Here is a 22,376-nt window from a genome sequence, read left to right on the forward strand (position 1 = left end):
CACATTTTTGTTGCCATTGTCAGTACATTTGATTGTGGGCAAGTTACGCATAGAGTAATGTCCATCAGCATTTCTAATTAGTATATGAAACACGTATGTAACGCAGCAGCGATGGCGAGGCATTGTAGCATCTGTGACCAGAGAGTATGCGCTTGACCGCGCGAGTGTTGCGAGCGGTTCTCAGTCAGTAGTTGTCTTTGCGAGTTAGTTGTCGCTGTGCAGAGTAGCAGTCAGTCAGTCGTTGCGAGTCTGTCAGTTCAGTCGTTGCGAGTCTGTAGCTCTGTCTAGTTGAGAGCAGTACTCAGTCTGTAGTCGTCATGCAGAGCGGTCGGCAACAATGGTCAAGATGAGGAATAAGGTATACTGTTAATTAATATAATCATTAGATAATGAAAAATTTTATTTATTGTAATTATTCTCCAACAAGTCTCCCAATAATAATTCTTTATTTCAAAAGCATTTTCTCAAAAGTTTAATTTTTTTTGAACTAAAGATCTCGTTGCACTTCCCATTTCATTCCACTTCTTTTTGAAGAAAAATTTCACTAGAATCACAAAAAAAAAGAGAATATTATTATTTGCAATGCAGTTCCTCCAAGCGGTGCGCAACAACAAGAGCAGATATGTGACATCCATTTATTATGAGGTAAGACTTTAATTCTGATTGTTTTACACAGGGCCAAAGACCGATATTTCGGTTTAATTGAATTTTCTTGTCACTGAATGGACTTTACTTTTGAAGGATTTATATTTGAGTCAGATTGCGAATTTCACATTTTTGTTGCCATTGTCAGTACATTTGATTGTGGGCAAGTTACGCATAGAGTAATGTCCATCAGCATTTCTAATTAGTATCGTTATTTTCTTTTAAAATTTCATTGTGGGCAGGTTACACTTGGCTCCCATTTCTATTAAGTATTGCTATATTTTCTTTCTTTTAAAAAATTGCGGTGGGGAGGTTACACTGAAACACGTATGTAACGCAGCAGCGATGGCAAGGCATTGTAGCATCTGTGACCAGAGAGTATGCGCTTGACCGCGCGAGTGTTGCGAGCGGTTCTCAGTCAGTAGTTGTCTTTGCGAGTTAGTTGTCGCTGTGCAGAGTAGCAGTCAGTCAGTCGTTGCGAGTCTGTCAGTTCAGTCGTTGCGAGTCTGTAGCTCTGTCTAGTTGAGAGCAGTACTCAGTCTGTAGTCGTCATGCAGAGCGGTCGGCAACAATGGTCAAGATGAGGAATAAGGTATACTGTTAATTAATATAATCATTAGATAATGAAAAATTTTATTTATTGTAATTATTCTCCAACAAGTCTCCCAATAATAATTTTTTATTTCAAAAGCATTTTCTCAAAAGTTTAATTTTTTTTGAACTAAAGATCTCGTTGCACTTCCCATTTCATTCCACTTCTTTTTGAAGAAAAATTTCACTAGAATCACAAAAAAAAAGAGAATATTATTATTTGCAATGCAGTTCCTCCAAGCGGTGCGCAACAACAAGAGCAGATATGTGACATCCATTTATTATGAGGTAAGACTTTAATTCTGATTGTTTTACACAGGGCCAAAGACCGATATTTCGGTTTAATTGAATTTTCTTGTCACTGAATGGACTTTACTTTTGAAGGATTTATATTTGAGTCAGATTGCGAATTTCACATTTTTGTTGCCATTGTCAGTACATTTGATTGTGGGCAAGTTACGCATAGAGTAATGTCCATCAGCATTTCTAATTAGTATCGTTATTTTCTTTTAAAATTTCATTGTGGGCAGGTTACACTTGGCTCCCATTTCTATTAAGTATTGCTATATTTTCTTTCTTTTAAAAAATTGCGGTGGGGAGGTTACACTGGTCGCCAAGTGTAACCTCCCCACCGCAATTTTTTAAAAGAAAGAAAATATAGCAATACTTAATAGAAATGGGAGCCAAGTGTAACCTGCCCACAATGAAATTTTAAAAGAAAATAACGATACTAATTAGAAATGCTGATGGACATTACTCTATGCGTAACTTGCCCACAATCAAATGTACTGACAATGGCAACAAAAATGTGAAATTCGCAATCTGACTCAAATATAAATCCTTCAAAAGTAAAGTCCATTCAGTGACAAGAAAATTCAATTAAACCGAAATATCGGTCTTTGGCCCTGTGTAAAACAATCAGAATTAAAGTCTTACCTCATAATAAATGGATGTCACATATCTGCTCTTGTTGTTGCGCACCGCTTGGAGGAACTGCATTGCAAATAATAATATTCTCTTTTTTTTTTTGTGATTCTAGTGAAATTTTTCTTCAAAAAGAAGTGGAATGAAATGGGAAGTGCAACGAGATCTTTAGTTCAAAAAAAATTAAACTTTTGAGAAAATGCTTTTGAAATAAAAAATTATTATTGGGAGACTTGTTGGAGAATAATTACAATAAATAAAATTTTTCATTATCTAATGATTATATTAATTAACAGTATACCTTATTCCTCATCTTGACCATTGTTGCCGACCGCTCTGCATGACGACTACAGACTGAGTACTGCTCTCAACTAGACAGAGCTACAGACTCGCAACGACTGAACTGACAGACTCGCAACGACTGACTGACTGCTACTCTGCACAGCGACAACTAACTCGCAAAGACAACTACTGACTGAGAACCGCTCGCAACACTCGCGCGGTCAAGCGCATACTCTCTGGTCACAGATGCTACAATGCCTCGCCATCGCTGCTGCGTTACATACGTGTTTCAAGTTTCAACAACTTTAAAACAATTAGTGTATCAAAGCTATTTTATACAGTTTCTGGTCAGCGCACAACATTGTTTTAATAGAACAATCTTGGTTGCAGAACTTTATTTATTGAAAAGAATTACGTGTTCTGCTCTACTCTTGCATGTTGTAAGCGTGTGATGTGTACACCATGCTCAAGCTGGTGGAGGATTTGTAATGGTGTGGGGCGTGTGCAGTTGGAGTGAAAAATGGTTCAAATGGCTCTGAGCACTATGCGACTTAACTTCTGAGGACATCAGTCGCCTAGAACTTAGAAATAATTAAACCTAACTAACCTAAGGACATCACACACATCCATGCCCGAGGCAGGATTCGAACCTGCGACCGTAGCGGTCGCTCGGCTCCAGACTGTAGCGCCTAGAACCGCACGGCCACTCCGGCCAGCGCAGTTGGAGTGACATGGGGCTTCTGACATGTCTGCATACGACACTGAGGGGTCCCAAGTACGTAAGCATCCTGTCTGATCACCTGCATACATTCATGTCCATTGTGCATCCCGAAGGGCTTGGGCAAATCTGGCAGGAAAGTGCGAGACACCACACGTCCAAAATTCCTACAGAGTGGCTCTAGGAACACCCTCGTGAATTTAAATCTTCCACTGGCCGCCAAACGCCCCAGACATGAACATTGTTGAGCATATCTGGGAAGCCATACAACGTGCTGTTCAGAAGAGATCTCTACGCCCTCGCACTCTTACGGAGTTATGGATAGCTCTGCAGGAATCATGGTGTCAGTTCCCTCCAGCACTACTTCAGACGTTAGTCGGGTCCATGCCACGTCGTGTTGCGGCTCTTTTGGTTACTGGCGGGGGTCCTGCATGATATTAGGCTGGTGTACCAGTTTCTTTTGCTTTTCAATGTACAAGTCAGCGATTATATTTCGCACTTCATTAATACCGTAACCGTCTCCCTTGATCGCAGCTTATTAAACAGCGTGAGTTTGCTAACTGAGGGCAAAAGGCAGGAAATGACTCGATGAGAGGGTAAAGAGCCAAGCAGGTCATTTGGACATACGGCCAGAAATACGCTCCAATGGGGGTATACTCACTTTAAGGTGAACATAAAGTCATTGACAGAGCACATTTCAGTGATTCAAAGAACATGTGGACACACGAGGCAAGTAGGAATGTTCTGTCTGCAGTACTGTTTTAGTTCCATGCTCAAAAGGGTGGTCAGTGTTAGCAACATTATTCTCTGTACTCTCAAAGACGCGTTTTTCACAAGGGGAGACAGGGTCAGCCGCAAGAAGTGCAGATATGCCTTGCAGTTGAGGCGTGAGTCCCATGAGACATTTCACTTCACTGACTCTTATTATGTCTAGGTTGAGGCTTTGTTTTTTCTAGCTTCCCTTCCACGTTCAAGCTTCTGATATTCCAAACCCTGACTCGTAGAACATTATCCTTTCGTTGGTTATTCAGTTTTTTCACATAGTGACCGCCCCATTAGTAGTTCCTTTCTCAGATCCGAATAGGGACTATTCCAGGAACTTTTGATTTGATCCATTATAAATTGATCTTCTGCGAATGGTGAGATCATCATGATACGGTTTAAATTACAGGCCACGTGTCCTGTGGGTACACGTTATGTGTCTTTAATGCACCGGTTTCCAATTTCTTTTGCATCTTCATGCCGTTGGCCATTGCTGATTCTTCCGTCTTTAGGGGCAGTTTCCGACTCCAAGAACAAGAGAATGCCGTGAACCTCTGTCCGCTCCTCCGCACTCTTTGACATGGCCGTTGGCAAAATAAGGATGACTTTTTATGCTAGAAGTCTTCGGCCGCCGCCAATGCCTTGTAGAAAACAGTATCTTATGAACGGAATGACGCTCTCTTTCTAACAACATATGCTAATAATGTGTAAATCTAATTCTTCATACTTAAGTATAATATTTTTAAAAAGTCATCAGCTTTCAGTTTAGTTTGTATTAAAAAAATGAACTCAAAGTTAATAAAGCCCTTGCTTGAAGAAATTTAGCAACTATTAACTTTATATATAATTTTTTAGGCCGAAACGTATTTTTAGTTAATTTTTAACAGTTACCATATTTTATGACAAATTCAAAATGGTTATCTAACTACTGAGGTAAGCACAAGATAAGACAATTATCTACGGAAAAGAACGACGTAGTTTGACCAATAAACGCTCTTACAGTGTAGTTTTATTTCCATTCGTATTCTTTCGGGTGAGCACTCATGGTTCCACTGACTAATACATCAATTGTAAGCGAGATCTTTGGTGTAGTATACAGAGCTGTTTCTTGGTTGCTTCATTTTCCTAGCAGCCAGTAGTGCAAAAACTGATAGCCTACTACAGTACTAACCTGGCCATAATCGCTTATGACACTTCTCATTTTACATGATCCTCAAGGCTGATGACACTGAAAAACGCTTTCAGTCACAATTTTTAGTGTTTTATTAAAATCACGATATACACTCCTGGAAATGGAAAAAAGAACACATTGACACCGGTGTGTCAGACCCACCATACTTGCTCCGGACACTGCAAGAGGGCTGTACAAGCAATGATCACACGCACGGCACAGCGGACACATCAGGAACCGCGGTGTTGGCCGTCGAATGGCGCTAGCTGCGCAGCATTTGTGCACCGCCGCCGTCAGTGTCAGCCAGTTTGCCGTGGCATACGGAGCTCCATCGCAGTCTTTAACACTGGTAGCATGCCGCGACAGCGTGGACGTGAACCGTATGTGCAGTTGACGGACTTTGAGCGAGGGCGTATAGTGGGCATGCGGGAGGCCGGGTGGACGTACCGCCGAATTGCTCAACACGTGGGGCGTGAGGTCTCCACAGTACATCGATGTTGTCGCCAGTGGTCGGCGGAAGGTGCACGTGCCCGTCGACTTGGGACCGGACCGCAGCGACGCACGGATGCACGCCAAGACCGTAGGATCCTACGCAGTGCCGTAGGGGACCGCACCGCCACTTCCCAGCAAATTAGGGACACTGTTGCTCCTGGGGTATCGGCGAGGACCATTCGCAACCGTCTCCATGAAGCTGGGCTACGGTCCCGCACACCGTTAGGCCGTCTTCCGCTCACGCCCCAACATCGTGCAGCCCGCCTCCAGTGGTGTCGCGACAGGCGTGAATGGAGGGACGAATGGAGACGTGTCGTCTTCAGCGATGAGAGTCGCTTCTGCCTTGGTGCCAATGATGGTCGTATGCGTGTTTGGCGCCGTGCAGGTGAGCGCCACAATCAGGACTGCATACGACCGAGGCACACAGGGCCAACACCCGGCATCATGGTGTGGGGAGCGATCTCCTACACTGGCCGTACACCACTGGTGATCGTCGAGGGGACACTGAATAGTGCACGGTACATCAAAACCGTCATCGAATCCATCGTTCTACCATTCCTAGACCGGCAAGGGAACTTGCTGTTCCAACAGGACAATACACGTCCGCATGTATCCCGTGCCACCCAACGTGCTCTAGAAGGTGTAAGTCAACTACCCTGGCCAGCAAGATCTCCGGATCTGTCCCCCATTGAGCATGTTTGGGGTTGGATGAAGCGTCGTCTCACGCGGTCTGCACGTCCAGCACGAACGCTGGTCCAACTGAGGCGCCAGGTGGAAATGGCATGGCAAGCCGTTCCACAGGACTACATCCAGCATCTCTACGATCGTCTCCATGGGAGAATAGCAGCCTGCATTGCTGCGAAAGGTGGATATACACTGTACTAGTGCCGACATTGTGCATGCTCTGTTGCCTGTGTCTATGTGCCTATGGTTCTGTCAGTGTGATCATGTGATGTATCTGACCCCAGGAATGTGTCAATAAAGTTTCCCCTTCCTGGGACAATGAATTCACGGTGTTCTTATTTCAATTTCCAGTAGTGTATTTCGAATCCTGTGGGTCCATGAGATGTACTTTGCCTAAATACATGCTATAATTTTTCTTTTGAATGAAGTGAAACGCATATTCCTGTCATGAAACCGTTTGATATTAGGTTATCAATTTTGTAAGTCAAACGCGGAAAATATGTGCGGAATAGTGGAAAAAACAAACAGTGTAAAATTACCACGTAATCCAAGAAAAGCTTTTTTAGCTTTTGAGCATCATCATACATGCTTTCCTTCATCCTGTTCGTACATATCACTTCACTCAAAAGCCACATTTGCATACAACATTTCTGAACACTTCACAGATGATTTTGCACATGGTGTGATCAAAGATGATTTTATTCATAGTGACAGAGTTGTAATTAATAAACAATTAACATATGCAGGGAATAATTCTAGAATGGGTCTTTAAAATTACTGAAATAACTGTGGCTTGTGAAACCTATTCGTTCATTTAACATTGATCCTCGTTTTTTGACTTTGTGGAGGTATATCTCCAGATTTTTTTAACACATTTAGGACCTTACTATTGTTTTCAATAAGTAGTAGTACCAAATTGTTTTCTAGACTGTTGATGACATGTTTCGTTTCCAACATACGTTGTGCAATAACTGATTCTTCGAAGTACTTGAGCCTGCAAGCATTTACGTGTTTTTGGAAACAGGTTTTGAAATACCTGCCTGTTTTCCCTACATGGTAGTCAGGACATGATACTTGATACTTAGCACACTCCACTGTTGTATGTTTGTGTATTTGATTTTATCTAATGAACTAGTCAGTGTCTTAAGTTATCATTAGTTTATAATGTAACTGTGCATTTTTTTAAATTCTAGGATTTTTTGTGACATTTGTCCCAGGTATGAGATACTGGCAAATATTTTCCTTTCTTTCATAGTGTGGCGATTTGTTGTCTTACCTTTGTGCATTTGCCTGCTTAAATTGTCAATTGATTTGACTGTGTAGTCATTGCATATGGCAATGCTCTTCACTGTATCTATCCCATTCCTAAGGTTGTTTTCTTCTAAATCAAGGGAATGTGCTCTATGTAACATGCATCATGTTTGAGTGTGATGGGATGGCATGATAAGTTGTCCATTGTTATGTCTGGGTATGTGTGTTTTCTATGTATGCTGAATTTATGTTTTTATTGGTGGTTTGTGGTTTTAAGATCCAGGAAATATATGATTTTTTGCCCTCATGCTCTATTGTGAGCTTTATGTTTTTGTGGAAAGAACTGAATACCTCAAGTAGTTCTTTGGCTTCCTCTTTTGTTCCATCAAATAGTAGCATCTGCAGTAATATATTATTTTACATTTGAGTCTATTGTTTTCATTAAGGAAGCTACTTTCCAGATAATTGAGTAATATATCTGGCAGAGAACGTGGTACGTTACTGCCCATGGCAAGACCCTCTTTCTGTTGGTAAACTTTGCCATTGAATGTAAAGCAATTGTAGGACAGAATTAGCTGCACTATGTCCTTGACTTTTGATGTTTCTGCAACTGAAAATTTTATATGTTTTACTAAGTTTTCAAGGATTATGTATGTAGTTTCTTCAGTTGGTACATTTGTAAGTGGGTCAGTTACATCAAAAGAGGCAAACCTGGCACCTGCAGGAATATTCATATCTTTAATCTTAGTTATCAATTCATTTGTGTTCTTAACTGAGTATGATTTCACAAAATTATAGTACTGCTTCAGAATTCTGTTCAGTAATTAGGAGACTTTGGAGTCAGGTGTATTTTTAGAATTAACTATAGGCCTCAATGGAACATGGGGTTTGCGGATCTTAGGTTGAGCTCTCAGTCTTGGGGCTGTGGGATTCTTTAAAACGCATGTTTTTGCTTTTTTACTGTTAAGAGGAAGAAATTGCATTTATTAGCAATTTTTCTGATTTTATTTTGGAATTTTACACTTTGACCTTTTTTAAGCTCTGTTATGTTTTCAAAAAAGAAAGTCAGTGTTTTAGAGATGTACTCCTCTTTGTTCATATTTACTACAGAATTGCTTTCGTCAGCTTTCAGATTATTTTTGGGTTTCATGTTTATGCTTTGTACTAGTTTTCTCTCTTAATAAACTGCTTTGGGAGTGTCATTATGGTTACTTACGCTTTTCTGAAATTTTTTTATTTATGTTTGTGTGCTAGGACAGTCTGTTCAGTGTTATTTAGGCTAAATCACCTTTCTTGTAGTGTGTATGATGAAGTTTTTAGGTTATTGTTAGTTAATTCGGGTTTTAGATTGTTTTTTAGCCATTTCCTAAGTAGATGTAATTTTTGACTGAAGTTGTTGCAATTTGTTTAAGACTCTTTCATAAAACTATGTTTTGTTGGATGATTGGTTATCCCATTGCTGATGCAGCTATAGTTACATGGTTTTCCTTTGGTGCCCTTGTATGATTTCACTTTGAGTTTTGTATACAATACCTTCGACATACTCTTTGGCTGCTTTTAGTTCTAATGGGTGTAGTGTATGAGTTATTTGTAATTATGTGTAATAACAGCACTTAATAATATCTTCTTTCTTCTTATATTCTTTTAAGTTCAGCAAACACAGAAAACACACATTCCCAGACATAACACTGGACAACTCATCACGCTGGCCTACCAAAATGAAACATGCTTCATTTAAGTCCATGCTATGTAGACCGGATTCTCTTGATTTAGAAGAAAACAGCCTTCAGAATAAGAAAGATACAGTAAAGAGCGTTGCTATAAGCAATGGCTACACAGTCAAATCAATTGACAATTTAGACAGACAAATACACGATGGTAACACAACAGATCGCCACACTATGAAAGAAAGAAAAATATTTGCCAGTATCCCATACCTGAGACTCATATCACAAAAATTCGCTAACCTTTCCAAAAACACAAATGTGACAGTTGAATTCCCAATCCGTAATAAGTTAGGACACTCATTAATCCATTACATGAAATCAAATACACAAATGTACAACAATGGAGTGTACTGAGTATCATGCTCCCACATGTCTTGGCTATCAAGCAGGGAAAACAGGCAGAAATTTCAAAATCCATTTTCAAGAACACGTAAATGCCTTCAGCCTCAAGCACTTTGAAGAATCAGTTATTGCGCAACATATGTTGGAAACGAAACATGTCAGCAACAGTCTAGAAGACAATTTGGTTGTACTACGTAATGAAGCTAATGGTAACACCCCATATGTGTTAGAAAAGCGGGATATATACCTCCACAAAATCCAAAAACCAGACTCTATGTTAAATGAACGAACAGGTTTCGCAAGCCACAGTTATTTCAGTAATTTTAAAGACCTATTCAAAAATTATTCCCTGCATATGTCACTTGTTTAATAATTAGACCTCTGGCACTCTGAATAAATTTATCTTTGATCACACCATGTACAAAAACATCTGTGAAGTGTCTAAAGACTTGTGTATGCAAATGTGGCTCTTGAGTGAAGTGGTATGAACAAAAAGGATGAAGAAAGAATGTATGATGATGCTAAAAAGCTAAAAATCCTTTTCTTTGATTAGATGGTAATTTTACACTGTTCATTTTTTACTCTATTTCGCATATATTTTCCGCGTTTGACTTACGACATTCAAAACCTAACAACAAACGTTTTCATGAGAGGAATACGCATTTCATTCATTCAGGAGAAAAAAAAAATACAACATGTATTAAGACAACTTACACCTGGTGACGGACCCACACTGTCCGAAATACAATGTGAATGTAATGAAACAAAAAAATGTTGTGACTGAAAGCGTTTGTTAATTCATACTTCCAGTGTATTGAATACAGTCACGTTTGGAGCTGCGAAATACGGAAAAAAATGAAAATGGTGTAACTACAATAATGATGATGATTCACAACATGATCGCTGATCTCAAAGCTACAACTGATAGGTGTAACTATTTGACGTTTACCAGTACTATAAATTAACTTTGGTCGGCTGTGAAGCCACTAAGCAAGCTCAAAGCATGTATAGGGGAAGAAAGCTTATAGGTAATTTGTAGCAGAACAGAATTAGAAACATAGTGAAATACGAGCAGAAAGTCACTCTCTCACACATAGATTTTGAGCTAGAGATTTTACGAGCCCACATTTTACGCAGGTGAATAGTGAAATTTAACGTTGTTATTTGACACTGTTAAACCGGAAGACAGGAGATCTGTTACGTTGAAATGTGTGGATAAAAGAATCCTATGCCAATATTGCTACAACTCCTTTACTGATTATTAGTTTCAGCTCATTGACGAGTCATCTTTAGATCAATAAAACCCTACACGCACTGAATTACGTAACTTTTATTCACCTGAAGTTGGCTCATCAATTAGCTGAAACGAGTAATCAATAGAAGTGTTTTAGCGATCTTGACATAGAATTATTCATCCACAGATTTTAGTGACATTTAAGGTGCATGAAACGAAAGGTATTTTCTTATACTGTTTAAGTGTGGGTATATCTTTTATTGGAAGTATTTTTGTGACTTATCTGAACGCATAATGCAGTGTGATGACACGTACATAGTTGATAAAGGGTAAAGAACAGTTATATATACACTCCTGGAAATGGAAAAAAGAACACATTGACACCGGTGTGTCAGACCCACCATACTTGCTCCGGACACTGCGAGAGGGCTGTACAAGCAATGATCACATGCACGGCACAGCGGACACATCAGGAACCGCGGTGTTGGCCGTCGAATGGCGCTAGCTGCGCAGCATTTGAGCACCGACGCCATCAGTGTCAGCCAGTTTGCCGTGGCATACGGAGCTCCATCGCAGTCGTTAACACTGGTATCATGTCGCGACAGCGTGGACGTGAACCGTATGTGCAGTTGACGGACTTTGAGCGAGGGCGTATAGTGGACATGCGGGAGGCCGGGTGGACGTACCGCCGAATTGCTCAACACGTGGGGCGTGAGGTCTCCACAGTACATCGATCTTGTCGCCAGTGGTCGGCGGAAGGTGCACGTGCCCGTCGACCTGGGACCGGACCGCAGCGACGCACGGATGCACGCCAAGTCCGTAGGATCCTACGCAGTGCCGTAGGGGACCGCACCGCCACTTCCCAGCAAATTAGGGACACTGTTGCTCCTGGGGTATCGGCGAGGACCATTCGCAACCGTCTCCATGAAGCTGGGCTACGGTCCCGCACACCGTTAGGCCGTCTTCCGCTCACGCCCCAACATCGTGCAGCCCGCCTCCAGTGGTGTCGCGACAGGCGTGAATGGAGGGACGAATGGAGACGTGTCGTCTTCAGCGATGAGAGTCGCTTCTGCCTTGGTGCCAATGATGGTCGTATGCGTGTTTGGCGCCGTGCAGGTGAGCACCACAATCAGGACTGCATACGACCGAGGCACACAGGGCCAACACCCGGCATCATGGTGTGGGGAGCGATCTCCTACACTGGCCATACACCACTGGTGATCGTCGAGGGGACACTGAATAGTGCACGGTACATCCAAACCGTCATCGAACCCATCGTTCTACCATTCCTAGACCGGCAAGGGAACTTGCTGTTCCAACAGGACAATGCACGTCCGCATGTATCCCGTGCCACCCAACGTGCTCTAGAAGGTATAAGTCAACTACCCTGGCCAGCAAGATCTCCGGATCTGTCCCCCATTGAGCATGTTTGGGACTGGATGAAGCGTCGTCTCACGCGGTCTGCACGTCCAGCACGAACGCTGGTCCAACTGAGGCGCCAGGTGGAAATGGCATGGCAAGCCGTTCCACAGGACTACATCCAGCATCTCTACGATCGTCTCCATGGGAGAATAGCAGCCTGCATTGCTGCGAAAGGTGGATATACACTGTACTAGTGCCGACATTGTGCATGCTCTGTTGCCTGTGTCTATGTGCCTGTGATTCTGTCAGTGTGATCATGTGATGTATCTGACCCCAGGAATGTGTCAATAAAGTTTCCCCTTCCTGGGACAATGAATTCACGGTGTTCTTATTTCAATTTCCAGGAGTGTACTTATCTCATTTTGGGTGGAAATAGAGCACCAATGAAGGTATCATTGTAGTTTGCTGTTATCAGTAATTACAATAAATCTAATCATACTGGAAGTACAAAAGGGAGTATAGTTGAGCCCCCCCCCCTCTTTTTTTCAAAGGAATATTTAATGAGATTTGGTTGTTCAGACCAGGGGTTTTACTGATAGTTAATGCTTACTTCGTGGTTTCTGCGTCTAGTATGTTTTACTTCCGTTACGCGCACTCTTTGCGCGATGTTACGAACCTAATACATGAGACTCACAGCTTTTCAAAGAAATATGTTTCTGAAAGTTACATAGAATTGGACGAAGAAGGCTACATCTGATATTATTAATATCAGTGATTTGATATGGAGCAAATTCTAAACTGTACTGAAAGCTAAGCTGGAGATCATTTTACGGAATCACTAGCTTGTCAGACGAATTTCCTAATATGAACTTCACTTCTCCCACCTGTAAGTCTAGTTGAAGCTAACTCTTTATGTAAGTAGCTTCTCCGAGCCGGCCATTGAAACAATGAGCAGAAAAGAACGAATGATTCATTGACCTAATATGATCAGCGACTGTTTTCAAGCTAGCAGGATGAGAAGTGTAATAGGACTCAAGAGAAATTGGTAGTACATGAGGGCTACCTAATCGTTCGTTCGTCTCGAGTTATCACAGACGATAATTTCTTCCAAAGTTGCATTTTTCTCATTTCTTAGAAATTTTATAAAGAAAAAAATGACACTGCCATGGCGTCTAAATTTAAAAAGGAAATATATTTTTGTGTGGCCCATGTAAAAGATATGACAACACTGTAACATATATATAAACAGTACATTGTGTCTGAGAACAGCAGAATGAGAAGTTAGCACACATACATAAAAAAGCTGATGTAGGGATAATTTTTTCCAGTGTGTAATTGCCACAGCATTTGCTTCATGTGTATGTTAACCACGTTTTCAATTAAACGCAGATGTTTATTTTCTGATGAAAATCTTTGACCTCTGCAACACTGCTCTAGCACAGGAAGAAATCCCGTTACGCATTCCAACATCAGACAGGTTGCAACGACCACGCTTGTCATCCAAGGAATGCACGCCTCTCCGGCACATAAAGTAATCTCCGAAAATAGCCGAATCCTTTTTTATGCGCATAGACGCTTTGGAGACTGCACGCCTAAAGTACATTAATGTATTGGCCGAACCTCAAATTTAAAAGACGCTATTACAGACGGGCTGCACGATTTTCGGAAGATGATTACATCCTGCTCAGTTAGAGCCTTGTAACATGTTAATTAGACTACATTAACGTTGTTATGTCTCCAAGCACGGCAATCAATTTTTTGTTGAGCTTCCATTACGTGCTTAGGTAACTATCGAACCACACAGCCATTGCTGCTAAGTCTTAGTATTTATAACAAGGGCGAGCATGAAAATAATTCAATGGAAGCCCTAGGTAATGCGGCCGCTGTATGTCATAGAGGTTTGGGAGATGAATGCGTCTCCAGTTTTACGTAAAGATCCAGATGAGTGTTGCACTCTTTCACAATTTACATTTTCACTAAATCACGTTTTCTTCAGAGTCAGTAATATAAAAAAAGGAGAATATTAACAAAACCAGCAAACTGCAGGAACCGATATACACATCTGAATCTTTTTTATTTTTACAATCGTATTGTCCAACTAGGATCACGGTAACAACTTCAGTTCCTCTTCTTCCTTTGTTGTTAATTTCTTATTTTTCCAGTATTCCCTCATTTTCTCTCCTGAAGTCTCTTCATTTCTTCTGTCCATGTTGTTCCCGATTTTTTATTTCTTCTGCTTTGAAAGCCTTCCAAATTCAGTATTTTGTTTTTAAAACGGTTTCTTTCTGCTATTTCTGATTCTTTGATGTTGTTTCTTTCAGGATCTTTTCTTACTTCTGTAATCCATGCTATAGTCAATTTCTTCTTCCAGAAATATAGGAGTATTTGTTTTGTTAGTCTATTTCCATCCATTCGGTAGAGATGTCCGAAAAAGGTTAAGCTTCGTTTGGCCATTACTTCTGATATTTTCTCTATATTTTTGTAGATCTCCTGATTACTTCTTATTTTCCTACCATCTGCAGTTTGCATTGCACCCATTATTTTTCTAATAATCCTTCTTTCCAATACCTCTAGTTTGTCCATCTTATAGTTCATCGTTAGGCATTCAGATCCATATAAACATTCTGGTCGTACCGCTGTGGTGTAGTGTTTTAGTTTTGTTTTTCTAGATATATATTTCTTGTTGTAAATATTTTTGGTCAAACCATATGCTCTTTCCATTTTGTTAATTCTTACATCTATTGCAGATTTTTCTAGTCCATTCTGTTGTATAGTTTCTCCAAGATACTTAAATTTATTTACTCGCTCTATTTTACCTATTTGTGTTTGTATGTATTTTGGTGCATCTTTTATATTTGTCATGAATCTTTATTTATTATTTTTTACTATTTTCATATTTATTATGTTTCATTATTTGCCCCTCTAATGTATGTGATTTGAAGAGCGTCTGTCTTTTTATGAGTACTCGTAAATTCGTTATGGATAGCGCAATAGGTGAATTAAATAAATGGAGTCTTTAATGTCAACTTAACACCTACACCACAGAGGAAAAAAGACTAATTTCAGGGCATTAACTGATGTGTATCAGTATGTAGTTTGCCTACGAACATATGAATTCTTTTCTTGGACAAGTGTGCAGAATAAAGGAAATGTAAATTTGTGTAGCGTTATGGCGTTCTTGAAACTATCTTGCTGAATGTAGGCCTACTTTAGAAAAACACATTAACTTAACGTAGTCTTTCAAAACAAACACCGTGCGAACAAATCTTCAAGGCCCAGCAGTACCGACGGCCGCCGTGTCATCCACAGTCCTTAGGCGTCACCGGATAGGAACGGATATACGGTCAGCACACCGCTCTTCCGGCCGTTGTCAGTTTTCGTAACTGGTGTTGCTACTTCTCAATCAAGCAGCTGCTCAACTGACCTCACAAGCCTCAGTTACTTCTTGCCAATCTTCTCGCATTATCAGTGATAACACTTCCTTACAAAGAAAATTGAAGCTTTTGAAACTGTCTCCAGCAGCAATAAATCGAAGCATTACAGCCAAATGTACTTTTGCAGGTATAGCTTCTCTCCAGAAAGTTACTTTGTGTTTCATTTTGAGTTCAGACATATGGAGAAGCAGCTCGGAACCTGTTTTTGACATACAATAAAAGTTATTAAAATGTCCTGAAGATTCGTGCATCAAATGGCCTACTGACTGACGACCTTCATATCTGCAACCTTCATTGTAAATAGTCACAATTTGATAAAATTTTAATGATCGTATAGATATCTTTTTTAAAACTTACTGATTTCGAAATGTGTGAACTGTTGTAGCCCACCATCTCTTTTACAAGCTGTGCTTTCTCGTTTTGCAGTCGCGTAATATAATGATTTACGTTGAAAACCGCAAATGCACAGGCCCCGATCGACGCGTCAGAAATGTTGACGTTGGCTTCATACGATTTGAACTGGATGTTGGCTCGAATGTGTGGGCGCTTTTCGGAAACGTTGCCCAGTCTTGGCGCCTACGTTGGCTCGAGTGTGTGGACCAAGGGTAAGCTTAAGCTGTGGTCATTAATAGTCTGCGAACCGACACTTCCAATATTGATGGTTACTTTTGATATTAAAGTTAACTGTGTTCTAACACCTGTTCATTCTATTGTAAAGGCTCTCGTGACTTTCCCAAGCCTAAAGTGGATGATATTTAGGGCATTGTCGAAACACTTTCCACTAACACATCAATGATTACCTGAATTGTAACTTTGTAATATCCGCTAATGAACAGTGGAACTATTCACGGCTGAGGTGGCAACCAGTGCCACTTTACCTTATGAGAATCCTCCTGTAAAAACATTAGACGATGAGCAGAACAGTTGCAAGTCGTGAAGTGACAAATGAAGCATATTTTTGGGTCTCGACTAAGAAGCCATTGGCTGAATGTGGCTGAGGTTTCATCAGTTTGCTTTAGTGAAAACCAAAATGTCCAAGGAAAAGCAATTTCAGCTCATTTTGGAATCGGAATTACTGAATCCTTTCATAATAAAATTTATGTTGTTGTTGTTGTGGTCTTCAGTCCTGAGACTGGTTTGATGCAGCTCTCCATGCTACTCTATCCTGTGCAAGCTTCATCATCTCCCAGTACTTACTGCAACCTACATCCTTCTGAATCTGCTTAGTGTATTCATCTCTTGGTCTCCCTCTACGATTTTTACCCTCCACGCAGCCCTCCAATGCTAAATTTGTGATCCCTTGATGCCTCAAAACATGTCCTACCAACCGATCCCTTCTTCTAGTCAAGTTGTGCCACAAACTTCTCTTCTCCCCAATCCTATTCAATACCTCCTCATTAGTTATGTGATCTACCCATCTAATCTTCAGCATTCTTCTGTAGCACCACATTTCGAAAGCTTCTATTCTCTTCTTGTCCAAACTGGTTATCGTCCATGTTTCACTTCCATACATGGCTACATTCCATACAAATACTTTCAGAAACGCCTTCCTGACACTTAAATCTATACTCGATGTTAACAAATTTCTCTTCTTCAGAAACGCTTTCCTTGCCATTGCCAGTCTACATTTTATATCCTCTCTACTTCGACCATCATCAGTTATTTTGCTCCCCAAATAGCAAAACTCCTTTACTACTTTAAGTGTCTCATTTCCTAATCTAATCCCCTCAGCATCACCCAATTTAATTTGACTACATTCCCTTATCCTCGTTTTGCTTTTGTTGATGTTCATCTTATATCCTCCTTTCAAGACACTGTCCATTCCGTTCAACTGCTCTTCCAAGTCCTTTGCTGTCTCTGACAGAATTACAATGTCATCGGCAAACCTCAAAGTTTTTACTTCTTCTCCATGAATTTTAATACCTACTCCTAATTTTTCTTTTGTTTCCTTTACTGCTTGCTCAATATACAGATTGAATAACGTCAGGGAGAGACTACAACCCTGTCTGACTCCTTTCCCAACCACTGCTTCCCTTTCATGCCCCTCGACTCTTATAACTGCCATCTGATTTCTGTACAAATTGTAAATAGCCTTTCGCTCCCTGTATTTTACCCCTGTCAACTTCAGAATTTGAAAGAGGGTATTCCAGTTAACGTTGTCAAAAGCTTTCTCTAAGTCTACAAATGCTAGAAACGTTGGTTTGCCTTTTCTTAATCTTTCTTCTAAGATAAGGCGTAAGGTTAGTATTGCCTCACGTGTTCCAACATTTCTACGGAATCCAAACTGATCTTCCCCGAGGTCCGCTTCTACCAGTTTTTCCATTCGTCTGTAAAGAAGTCGCGTTAGTATTTTGCAGCTGTGACTTATTAAACTGATAGTTCGATAATTTTCACATCTGTCAACACCTGCTTTCTTTGGGATTCGAATTATTATATTCTTCTTGAAGTCTGAGGGTATTTCGCCTATCTCATACATCTTGCTCACCAGATGGTAGAGTTTTGTCATGACTGGCTCTCCCAAGGCCATCAATAGTTCTAATGGAATGTTGTCTACTCCCGGGGCCTTGTTTCGACTCAGGTCTTTCAGTGCTCTGTCAAACTCTTCATGCAGTATCTTATCTCCCATTTCATCTTCATCCACACCATGTAAGCAAATGCGAATCTCAGCTGTTTTAAGTTGCTGTTCCAAGGCATTTAAAGCCAATTAACCATGAAGGCATTACCATTGTAACCCTTTTTTAAGTGAGCAAATCTAGTAACTGTCGTATTTGTTATGGATCTTTCAGTCAGTGTGCTGGATTAACATAAAAATAACGTGTGACAGAAAGTGATCAGGCCATATTTACTTTACCCAGGCTGCATTCAACTAACGTTTCTGTTGCCTAACAGCTGCTTTAGAGGTCAAATATTAATCAACACACGAAATTACTTTCCAAGCTACATAAGGTTCTAGGAACTGATGAAAGTTGAAGGGAATCATCAGTAACAATAATTTACAGTCAAACTAATACTTTTTTGTTTTCTTTAAAAAAATTCTATTACAATTTTACGGTAATGAAAAAGTGTTTGACTTTCCGAGGATGCACATGGGTATGAACAGTAATCAGAAAACACACTGCAGTACCTTCAGGTCTCTTTTAAAAAATATAACTTAAGTTAACCATATATTTTTCTTAACTACAATGTTTGCTGGACATGTGGAGGGAGTAATGTTAATCTTTTATAGCCTAAAAACTCTTGCATCTGAGGCAACAGTGTATAAGGGACGACTTACCACTGCAACTAAAAATGTTTTAACACTTCGTTCAGAACCTTGCATCGCAATTCACTGCACATCCCCAGCGCTCATTCCAGGTATCCACCTGCGACTATAGCTCAATAACGCCTGACCTTGAGTAACCAACAAGTACTCACAATGAGTTCCAAGGCAACACTGAGCGCAAAAGTAAATGGAGTTGTGGTTTCCCTACATGAATGCTATAAGACCATGTTTTAAAACAGTATTATGATCCCTCAGGTAGAGGGAGTTTTGCGCAGGTTAACAAATATTTTCCTGTAACAATAATAACATTTACTTGACAAAAACAGATATTATGTACACATGACATTTTCATCTGTTAAGTAGTTATTTCACTGTAGGCTATTTTGTGGAATTAAATCGATATAATAACACAACGACAAAGGTATAATGTACATTCAAGATGCGACATCAATGGAAATAAAAAATATGCTGTAACTCTTCAGGCTTTCCCGGCAATCTAATGACATCTTGGGTTGTCAGGTGTTCTGCCGGATATGAGCGTCGTACTTGCACGATATTTCGGTCACGTAGCTCATGGCCTGAGACCTGAGACTGCTCCTCGAGTGGACCTGGTCCAGTATTTATGCCTATGGCCTTCCCCTCCACCAACGGCTGCAGGCGCTTCCGCTGTGGTCCGCGCCCATTCCCTGCGACCTGCTGGAGCGTTGTTGCTCCGTTTTCCGTCCGCTGCGGTTCTAGGTGTTCCCTCTGCGGTCCGCGCCCACCAAACCCGCTCCTGGGAGTTTCATCTACGGTCTGGGGTACCAAGCGTTCCCCCTGCGGTCCGCGCCCGCTCACCACGACCTGTTGGAGCGTTGCCGCTCCGTTTCTCTTCTGCTGCGGCTCTGGATGTTCCCTCTGCGGTCCGCGCCCACCAGTCCCACTTCTGGGTGTTCCATCTTCGGTCTGGTGCGCCTGGCAGTCCGTCAGGGGCTCGTTTTCCGTCTCCATGTCTATGGTTCTTTTGTTTGTGTAGTGTTGCAGCTGGCCCCATTGCTCCTTTAACAATTCCAGAGCCAGATCCCAGGCTCTGCTTAGCTGGTACCCTGTGTCACGGTTCATAAGATCGTCAGCCATTTTAATTTCTATCGAATCTCTTATAACACTGTCCCAAAATCTGGGTGTTTGTGCTAGAATCTTGGTATCCTCATACTTCATGGCATGATCTAGTTCTAGACAGTGTTCAGCAATGGCTGATCTAGTCACCTGTCTTAATCTAGTGTGCCTCTGATGTTCTTTGCACCTGATCTCCACAGTTCTTGTCGTCTGGCCAATGTAGGACATGCCACATTGACAAGGTATATTGTAAATCCCTGGTTTTCGTAACCCCAGGTCGTCTTTGACACTCCCCAGCAGTCCCCCGATCTTGTTGGATGGACAGAAAACACACTTGATATTGTGTTTACGGAGGATCCTACTGATTCTGGCAGAAATAGAGCCAGCATAGGGCAGATATGCCACCTTCTTTGCTTCGTCTTGGTCTTCTTCAGGAACCTGTGGTACAGTGGCTGGTTGGAGTGCCGTCTCAATTTGTCTGTCCATGTATCCATTCTTGGAGAAAACTGTTTTGAGATGTTCTATCTCTATAGGTAGATTCTCTTGGTCTGACAGGGCACGTGCTCTGTGGACCAAAGTCTTCAGAACCCCATTCTTCTGTGCAGGGTGGTGACAGCTGCTGGCCTGCAGATATGAATCAGTGTGTGTTGGTTTTCGGTACACACTGTGGTCAATTGATCCATCTGCTTTCCTCTGGACTAGTACATCCAAAAATGGCAGCTGGCCATTCTTCTCCAGTTCCATGGTGAACTTGATATTAGGGTGGCATGAGTTAAGATGTTCAAGAAACTCATTGAGCCTGTCCATCCCATGTGGCCAGATCATGAAGGTGTCATCCACATACCTAAAGAAGCATCGAACATCACAACCGAGGAGAGGCTTGCACTCAAGGAACTATGGGAAGACAACAGCATTGTGGAACTGCCAGCAGACAAAGGGAACTCCACTGTCATCTTGCAGCGGGTGGATTATGATGAGAAAGTACGCCAACTTCTGGAGGACGCTGCATACAGAATTCTGGAGTGTGACCCCACGGACAAGGTGGCCAAGAAGACTAGTGCTCTCTTGAAGGAAACAGGGATGCCCGATAAGATCATTAGACAACTATGGGAAAAAGCGCCAGTGCCACCTAGACTGTATGGTCTACCTAAAATACACAAGGAGGGCGCGCCCCTACGTCCTATTGTCAGTAATATTGTGGCACCTACTTACACAACAGCCAAGTACTTGAAAGGTCTCCTGTCTCCATATGTGGGGAAATGTATACACCACATCCGCAACTCAGAAGATTTCCTGCAACGCCTCAAGCAACTGCACATCACAGATTCGGACATCATGGTTGGTTTTGATGTGGTATCGGTGTTCACCAGGGTCCCACTGAAGGACTCACTAGAACTGATTGCAGAGAAATTTGACGGTGCTCTGTTGGAGCTGTTCAGTCATACACTGACAGCCACGTATTTCCTGTACAGAAACCAATATTATGAGCAAACTGAAGGTTTTGAGGAGAGGGCATTGGAGACAGCCACATTTAAACCCACTTGCTTCTTTAGGTATGTGGATGACACCTTAGTGATCTGGCGACATGGGATGGACAGGCTCAATGAGTTTCTTGAACATCTTAACTCATGCCACCCTAATATCAAGTTCACCATGGAACTGGAGAAGAATGGCCAGCTGCCATTTCTGGATGTACTAGTCCAGAGGAAAGCAGATGGATCAATTGACCACAGTGTGTACCGAAAACCAACACACACTGATTTATATCTGCAGGCCAGCAGCTGTCACCACCCTGCACAGAAGAATGGGGTTCTGAAGACTTTGGTCCACAGAGCACGTGCCCTGTCAGACCAAGAGAATCTACCTATAGAGATAGAACATCTCAAAACAGTTTTCTCCAAGAATGCATACACGGACAGACAAATTGAGACGGCACTCCAACCAGCCACTGTACCACAGGTTCCTGAAGAAGACCAAGACGAAGCAAAGAAGGTGGCATATCTGCCCTATGCTGGCTCTATTTCTGCCAGAATCAGTAGGATCCACCGTAAACACAATATCAAGTGTGTTTTCTGTCCATCCAACAAGATCGGGGGACTGCTGGGGAGTGTCAAAGACAACCTGGGGTTATGAAAACCAGGGATTTACAATATACTTTGTCAATGTGGCATGTCCTACATTGGCCAGACGACAAGAACTGTGGAGATCAGGTGCAAAGAACATCAGAGGCACACTAGATTAAGACAGGTGACTAGATCAGCCATTGCTGAACACTGTCTAGAACTAGATCATGCCATGAAGTATGAGGATACCAAGATTCTAGCACAAACACCCAGATTTTGGGACAGTGTTATAAGAGAATCGATAGAAATTAAAATGGCTGACGATTTTATGAACCGT

Source organism: Schistocerca serialis, chromosome 1 (assembly GCF_023864345.2).
Source record: "Schistocerca serialis cubense isolate TAMUIC-IGC-003099 chromosome 1, iqSchSeri2.2, whole genome shotgun sequence".
NCBI lineage: Eukaryota > Metazoa > Arthropoda > Insecta > Orthoptera > Acrididae > Schistocerca > Schistocerca serialis.